Source organism: Etheostoma spectabile, chromosome 14 (genome assembly GCF_008692095.1).
Source record: "Etheostoma spectabile isolate EspeVRDwgs_2016 chromosome 14, UIUC_Espe_1.0, whole genome shotgun sequence".
Classification (NCBI taxonomy): Eukaryota; Metazoa; Chordata; class Actinopteri; order Perciformes; family Percidae; genus Etheostoma; species Etheostoma spectabile.
This window is the reverse complement of record NC_045746.1, coordinates 6,495,662-6,504,479: the sequence shown is the minus strand read 5'-3', so window position 1 is coordinate 6,504,479 and position 8,818 is coordinate 6,495,662. Positions and strand designations below refer to the sequence as shown.

Genomic DNA, 8,818 nt, shown 5'->3' with positions numbered 1-8,818 from the left:
CAGTTGATTATTAGCTGATATTTAACCACGTACGTACAAATGCTGCTAATAATGTGGCCATGTTAGCTCAGTTGGTAGAGCAGGCGAACATATAAATAGGTTTACTCCTCGATGCAGCATCCGCGGGTTAACTCCGACCTGAGGCCCTTTGCTTTATGTCATTCCCCCTCTCTCCCCCCTTTAACGTCTTCATCTGTCCTGTGAAAATAAAGGCCAAAAAATACCTAATACCTAAAAAATAAAAATAATAATTGCTGCTTAAACTTGCTAGGTACAGAGCTGCCGACGTTAGTTAGCTAACGTCACTTACTTATCAGCCAAGTTGGGTTGTCACCGGCTGACCCCACAGAACATTACTCCTTCTTTATCACTCACTCAGTCGAATTCATCTCTCCACCTCTTCACTAAATTGTTTTTCCTTTTTAACTCGTATGGCGCTGTTGTTGTAAGGTTAATTGTTGCTGGTGCTTTCCCTGGCACTTGGCCAGGCTGCGGAGCCTGATGAAACATCACTCTCCACTCCAGTCTCCACCACTGTCCTTTAAGGCAGATAAAAATGTAAGATTTAACAGCCGGCAATTATTACTTAGACTGACTCCTGATTGGCCAATCAAAGCATTCTGAGTTGTTTGCTGGTTCGACAGATTGTGGGGGGGGAAACATTGTGTCGAAGCGGTAAAATAAAATAAAAAAATAGATGTAAAAAGTGGCACATAATGTGATGTAACATGGCTTTTTATTTGGTTTGAGTTTAAACATGTCCTGTTGGGCGAGTAAATTCTCTTCCTCTTGCCCTACAAAAAAAATCCAGTTTTCCTGGACAAGCGGACAAGCTTTAATGTCGAGTCCTGCTATGACAGCTCCACAAGGCACACTACCTTAGCAAACTTTTAGCTTCATGTCAGTTTTATTGCATGAGACATAGTTCATTAAACTGGGCAGACACTGTATGCATTTAGTCAGATTTTATCCCCCTTGTAATATCTGAATCTTGCTGAATTTCTGCCTGATTGTCATTTGATGTGCAGTTTGAGGGATGGTAGAGACGGCGGATTAACTGCCTGAACAATCTGTTGGTTAGATCTCTGGCATTTTGGACAGCTGTATCGCAGACTTCCAGTTCCATGGTCCGATTCCCCCACATGGCTGCCTTAAACCTAGTCTTGAATGAAAGGGTTAGGGTTACACAAACATGACAATGGTAAAAAATACAATTTGAGCCGGCTCACACAATGATGGCTAAATATGCTAAATAAGTTACCCATGCAAAACTAACCACTGCTATTTACTGTAGCTAATAACCAAATATACAACTGTTACTGCAACAGCCAAAATGCCATTGATTGTTTGTCTGGGGAGAGAAATGGAAAAAAGACAAGTTTCTGCTTTTATTGGCTAACTTCCACCAGTCCCGCTTCTGCAGCGTTTTGGCGCCGTCATGGCCGGCGCCGACAATCACGGCCAATCAAGACACTGCTTGTGATTCTACCACCGCGTCCTAGAGGTTTTTCAGAAGCAGCTCTCTGCTCCGGTCTGCTAAAATATGCGGGTGAAAAAAAAGATGGTGTTGCTGTGTGGCATCCGAACATTCATGCTTTAACAATAGAGGCGTTTGTTTTGACAAAATTATGGACCTGCATTGCCCTTATAATGATCCCTCACTTTGGTACCCTCACATCCCTTTCTTACTGCTAACTAAAGACACTTCTTGGAGGTGGTACAATCCCATGATGCCCTTTTTCTTTGATGCTTAAACCAGTGCATGTAACACCAAACACAATATTCAAAGGCACTTATATCACTCATCTTACCTATTCCAACTTTCCACCAACAGGGACTGAACCTTTGGTCCCTATTGCCATGCATTATGCTTTATTTATTTGACTCACTGTCTGAAGGAGAGTTAGTCACCCCAGGGTAATTCATATCTGAGTGCTTAAGAAGTGATCCAGAAAGACAAGGCCTTTTCGTCATGAGGATACAAACACAGTGCTTTACTCGCTAAACTATCTACCTATGCAGACAGAAGGACACATTTACCACTGAGGATGCACTAATGCACAGTCAGTCCCGGAGGAGCTTCTATCTGACTCTTCAGCGCTTGCTGTTTTCATTGGCTCATCACATCCCATCACAGCCCATTTGCCACTCAGTTAATCCAGTCTTCCAAACCCCTTTAAGTCTTTACACTCTCGGCATGGGAAAATAAATGCCCTGGCTAAACATGTCAGCACAGACTGCTGGAACAAAGGCAATCATCCACAACATTAAACAGCTCTGTAGAAAAAGTTCTTGTTATACCTCAAAAATCTTTGAATGCTAATAGGAAATGTCACCTCACAGTGTCAGTAAAATTGCTGAAAATAACAAGACCCGAGGAAGGGGAGGCATGCTGTGAATGTGAATATGAGTGTAATACTGTACATACACTTTGGGGGCAAATTTAGTGAAATCATTATTGCCTCACACAATATATCCGTTTTAGAGGTATTGCTTTTATTGTAGTTACTGATTTCAATCTTAATACTGTCATCACTTTAGCCCACACTGGCTCGCCTAGAGTGCCAATTTATCGCCATCAGCACTGTGTAACACACATTATCAAGGCTGTCTCGGCAATGACGGTACAAAGACAAGAATCAGCCTTTACTGTGGCAGAGGTGTCTGGCTGTCATCCCTTACACTCCACCTATAAAAATCACTTCTGCATAAAGAAATGCACCCATGTACCCTCTGGCCACTACTTTTATACATCTAAACAATTTAATTATCAATGCCATTACCTCCACTCTATTGTAATGGAACTAATGTTGTGGTAAATTGTAGGAAATGCCAGTTTTCATGGACACAGTTAAAGCAAGAGTTGTCTCTCATCAGGCTTGTAGTCCCCATCAAGTGTTCACTCTCCCTCTGTTTTCCTTCTGTTTGCATCTAAAGTGACACCACTGCTTTTGTTTCAGCCCATTAGCTGCTGTAGTTCTCATATGTTGCACAGTTATTGGAACTCATACCTTATCGTTAGCTGCGTACTTCAGCACAGAATTGCCAGTTTGACGGCTCCAGCCTTTGCTATTTCTGCTGATCAGCCAGAAGTCATGGCTCCTATTACACATTACGGGAGTCGCGAATATGAGCAGTGGGGTAGATAACGAGATGAACAAAATGTGAAAATGCTGAAATGACTGTTGTGCCCTAAACCTTTTAAACAAAAAACCATTATGGTCCACACAAGCCAAAGAGAACCCTTTTTCAGAAGGAATTAACTGTGTAAGCACTTACTAATTTGTAATTATATGTAATGTAGTCGTGCTGGCATGATGATTCACTATTTCTTTCAGCAGAAATAGAAAATCCTAGTCATGTTAACTGGAGTATTTCCTACTAGCAATACATTATATTACACTTAAAGTAAAGTGTTACCTTAAACAGTGACTCCTGTAAATATATAGTGAGCAAAAGTCCACTTCTGTGCTCCTTATACATTAGCTTATTTAAAGAGATTATTTATTCTGGCATATGTGATTGTTACACATTTTGGAAACTGGAAATGATCAAAAACTGTTCTGTCAATTAATTAAGTGTTTAATTGGCTAATTATTTCAGCTGGACATGTAGTTCATTAGATTGTTGGATAGTTTAATTTAAACATCATTTTATAAACTACATGTGTTTTGTGTGCAAAAATCTTACTTTGTAAAGTATCTTAACTAACTAAAGTATAGTATAGTATTTGTTTAGCTGTATAATATTTATTTTGCTGTATAGTATGTTTTGCTGTTCTTAATTAATGAATTCCCTGTGCGGCGTCCTTGAATGCCAAGAAAGGCGTCTTTAAATAAAATGTACTATTATTATTATTATTATTAAAGCTTTCAGATGAATGTAGTGGAGTAAAGAGTACAATATGCTTCTCTGAAATGTAGTGGAGTAGAAGAAAGTAACATGAAAAGAAAAGACTCAAGTACAAATACCACAAATCAGATTTGTACTTAAGTACAGTGCTTGAGTAAATACTTAGTTAGTACTTAGTTACATTCCACCACTGTTAGGTATTGTATTAAGCACCTTTCCAGTTTAACCATTTTTTAGGAATTATTTGTAATTACCGAAGTCTTGTCCAGTGGCATCGAATCCTCATGGGAGCTACCATCCTGCTCACCTGAATGCTGCTTCGACTCCGCTGCTCAATAAGCATTTCATACCGTAAGCCCTATCTCCACCTCACCATTCACCTGTAGGCTCTGTGTCTGTGTTTCCCAAGGGCGGAAATTATTGTCATCACTCCTCAATCTTTGCTATGCGAGTTTGGTCTATCCTTGTCTTATCTGGGTTACAGTTATTAGTAGTTATTTTACCATCACATGTTGTGGTACATAGGGTTAGGCTTAGGGTTATCTTTGATGGACAGAGGACCCCATTGTCAGAGAAGCTTATGAAAGAAAATGAGAAAATTAGAAAGATGGATGAAACATAGGGAACATAGACAGTTTGGAAATGCCATATCAGGCTTTTCAGACCGCAATAAGAAGTCATGACGGCCTTGACAAAGTTCCAAGGGGTCCCCTGAAAAGTGATAGAGATTAGTTTTGCACTGTGTTTGATTCAGGATACAGGGAAAACCAATCGAACCCGTGCAATTGGTAATTGGGTTTGGATAGGGTAACGTTCTGTCCCTGGAGGTCTTTGGTCTGTGTGTCAATATGTCTAATACCCTAGTGGATCCAAGAAGATTGGAATCAGCTTTCATTGTGTGGTGCATCAATCATCGCATGAGCAAAATGAGTTGTTAGAGGCAAGATAGATAGCGTGAACTGTAAACAGAATTACATTGATTATAAGGACATGTCCTGATACTCTTTCTGCTCATGAATTAGTGGTGCATCATGATGCTGCAAGTGTTCAAGGTCTAATTACATTGGGTCTATTCTGGACCGCGTGTGACTGTCCTCAAGTCTCTTTCAGGATTGGGTCTGTCTTTTATGCATGTTGTGTTCAGGTAGGCTTTCTATGGGACTGTTTTGGATCAGGACCTGTAAAAACCTCTACTTCCTTATGAACTACTTATGAACTGGGTTGAATGTGGGTCAGACCTGACTTGGCTTTGGTAAACACAACTGTATTGACTTTTATGAATGGAGCAACAAAGACACACACATTGGATACAATTCTCCTGTGAAGGGGGGATTAGAGAGGAATTCTGATCCTCAGTTTCAGAGTCATCAGCATCGAGCCCTTCTCTAATCGTCTTCTCACATATAGCGTAGGCTGTTTAAACAACATAAGCATCAGGAAATACAATTTCCCATATGGGCCCACAGGGACAGAATCTTACCAAATCTGGGAGCCTCTGAGGATGTCTAATGTAAAACATTTCCATAGGATATTAGGTCTGTTTATTTAGAACCGAGCTGACCTGCAGAACCGACAGTCAGTAGTTCAGTTTGCAGATACTGGATAAGGAAGCTGGTTCTTTTCAAAACAGGGAATTTCATTCCATATTAAATAAATTATTATATTAATATGCAAATATGCTTATAAAATAAATAAACTTGGCCACATTTATTTCACAGCTCTTTTTTTATTAACATTACTTATATTCAATTATATTTTTGTAAACAAATGGGTTGACTACAGCTGTCTCACAGATTCAGAACAAAGCAACAAATAGTAATAGTAATAATAACTTATTCTTTATTAAATTATGCAAGGTTAATTACAATGTTTTCACTCTGTTGTTAGAAAACACAGTACACAAACGGCGGACATACACACACACATGCTCAGTACCTATAGTTGCACTACTGGAGAGATGTCAGAGTGAGGGGGCTGCAGCAGTAAATGGACAGGCAGTTGGGGGTTTGATGCCTTGCTCAAGAGCACCTTAGCAGGGCCCAGGAGGTGAACTGGCACCTCTCCAGACCAGCTACCAGTCCACCACCATACTTTGGTCCGTATGGGGACTTGAACCAGCGACTTGAACCAGCGTCTTCCCGGTTCTAGGAGGTTTGCATTGGCTGAATTTGAGTTGCTATAGTTACTAATTGATCTTTGTGAAAAATGGCAGCTACAGTAGCTTGGAAAATAGCAATATGGGGCACAACAATAAATACATTTACAGTTCATCAGACCACAAATGAGATAACTCTCATCTCTGCCGGCTCCCCGCTGGGAGGAGAGCAGACGGCAGCGCCAGAGACATCTCCGGAGACAGACCCTGAGTTAGCGACTGTGAGCTGCGCTTCTGCCTAGCTGAAGTCGGCGTCATTATCCTTGTAAGTGTTACTTACTTGGCAATTAATTCTGATTCTAGCTTGCTAAAATCTGTGCTTTTGTTTTGTTCTGAATCTGTGAGATAAAGATTAGCCATTTATTTAAATATAAGAAAGGGAAATAGAAAAGAGCTGTAAAATAAATGTGGCATTAGGAAATAAAAGTCCCCTAAAAAATAAAAGTATTTTTTTTTTAAATTGCCTTTTTAAAAATACAACCTATTTAACTATGTTAACTAACTATATTGACTTAGTTATATATTAACATTTATTTATACATTAATTGCCTCTTATTTATGTAAGGATTTATTTCATAGCCATATTTATTCATTTAATGTTGAATGTTGTGGCATTCTATAGAAAGCAGGTGTGGACTTTTTTCAAGCACTTCCTGTGAGCAGCATTTGATGGTGCAAAATTCCCAGTTGGGAAGTTTTAATTAAGTGTGTCAAGAATTATTGTGGTGTACAGCCGACATAAAATGATTGGAAGCACCCTCCCCGTTGATCATTCCCGAAAAGTAAAGAAGCCACATCACAGCCACCGCATTAGAATCACCAAGAGATTGATTCTTATAAAGAAAAGAAAAGAAATAACGTTCTGAACCTGTTGAGCACATCATCTGGGGTTGAGCTGTTTTTACTTTACATTTTCCTTCAAATTGTTGTATTAATAATAATAATAATACCTTTTATTTAACAGCGCCCATCTGAACACTCAAGGTCGCTTTACAGACAATGAAAGACAGATACAGGGAACAGAAAAGTGTAAGCAGTTATAACAAAACAAATTAAATTTAAAAAAAACAAAACAGGAACAGTGTATTTACAGATAAGCAAGCTGGAACAGATGGGTTTTTGTTCTAGTTTTGAACAGGGGGAGAGAGTTGATATTGTGGAGGTCAGGTGGGAGTGAGTTCCAGAGCTGGGGAGCAGAGCGGCTGAAGGCTGTGTTCCCCACGGCATAACAGCATAAGTGTGTGCTTCTGTGGGAAATGACTTGTTCTAAGTACATCCGTGGATGAATAGGGGGAGATATCAGTACGAGTGATGAACACTTCCAACTTGCCAACACTGAATATTAATAAATTTGTTCTGAAGTGTTCACTCCTCATCATTTCAGGCATTTGGATGACACCTTGGTGAAGGAGCTCTATCAGTCACTGTTGTCCTTCACTACTCACTGTACAAATTAAGCATCCTGTGTGGCATTCAGAACAGATAAACAGAAGGGAGTTTGTACAAAAAGTTGTGTATTTATTCTGTTGATTCCTACGCAAAATAGATTTTTATTAATCCCCAAAAATGGGAAATAGCACAGCACAGAATTTAAATATAAAGGAAATGCTAGGATACAATATACATGAAATAAAAGGATACAATATATATAGTATGTACAGTACACATGAAATAATAATAGGATAATGTACAAGAACAAATATTTAAAATATATGTATAAGTTGGGAATACAAAATGTGCAACTGCTTAACTAGTAATGATAAATATGTAGATACACCTATTGTGCAAGTTGCAATTAGTGCAGTATTGTGATGTCTCAGAGTCTTATCTAGCAGCCAGTGATGAGGTGTTAAAAAGTTGTATTGCCTGTGGTAGGAATGATTTCTTGTAGCGACATCAAAGCTGACGGAGCCTCTTAAAGAAGCTGCTCCTCTGTTGGACCAGTGTGGGGTGGAAAGGGTGGTCTGGGTTATCCATGATAGATAACAGTTTGTTCAGTGACCTCCTCTCCACCACAGCTTCAAACGTGTCCTGTTTGCAGCCGATCACGGAGCCAGCCTTCCTGATCAGTTTGTTCAGTCTGTTTGTGTCGCTGGCTCCAATGCTGCTGCCCCAGCAGATGGCGGACGAGAACAGAGCGCTGGCCTCAACAGACTGGCAGAGCATCTCCAACATTCAGCTAGTAACAACAAACTGGTAGGACATCTCCAACATTCAGCTGGTAACAACAGACTGGTAGGACATCTCCAACATTCAGCTAGTAACAACAGACTGGCAGAGCATCTCCAACATTCAGCTGGTAACAACAGACTGGCAGAGCATCTCCAACATTCAGCTAGTAACAACAGACTGGCAGAGCATCTCCAACATTCAGCTGGTAACAACAGACTGGCAGAGCATCTCCAACATTCAGCTAGTAACAACAGACTGGCAGAGCATCTCCAACATTCAGCTGGTAACAACAGACTGGCAGAGCATCTCCAACATTCAGCTAGTAACAATAGACTGGTAGGACATCTCCAACATTCAGCTGGTAACATCAGACTGGTAGGACATCTAACAGTCAGCTGGTAACAACAGACTGGTAGGACATCTCCAGCATTCAGCTAGTAACAACAGACTGGTAGGACATCTCCAACATTCAGCTGGTAACAACAGACTGGCAGAGCATCTCCAACATTCAGCTGGTAACATCAGACTGGTAGGACATGTCTAACATTCAGCTGGTAACAACAGACTGGTAGGACATCTCCAACATTCAGCTGGACACGTTGAAGGATCTCAGGTTCCTCAGGAAATAGAGTCTGCTCA

General features: G+C 40.2%; 2 long non-coding RNA genes across 2 annotated transcripts in view; one reads left to right on the top strand and one right to left on the bottom strand.

The window, feature by feature from the left end:
• The window catches only part of LOC116702146 (uncharacterized), a 24,332-nt gene extending 22,231 nt beyond the window's left edge, over positions 1-2,101 (bottom strand). The window contains exon 1 of the long non-coding RNA XR_004335079.1: positions 2,092-2,101. This is a non-coding gene — a long non-coding RNA (uncharacterized LOC116702146). The remainder of the gene's footprint in view (positions 1-2,091) is intronic.
• Positions 1-8,818, top strand: part of LOC116702145 (uncharacterized) — a 154,795-nt gene that overhangs the window by 138,224 nt on the left and 7,753 nt on the right. The window lies entirely within an intron of this gene.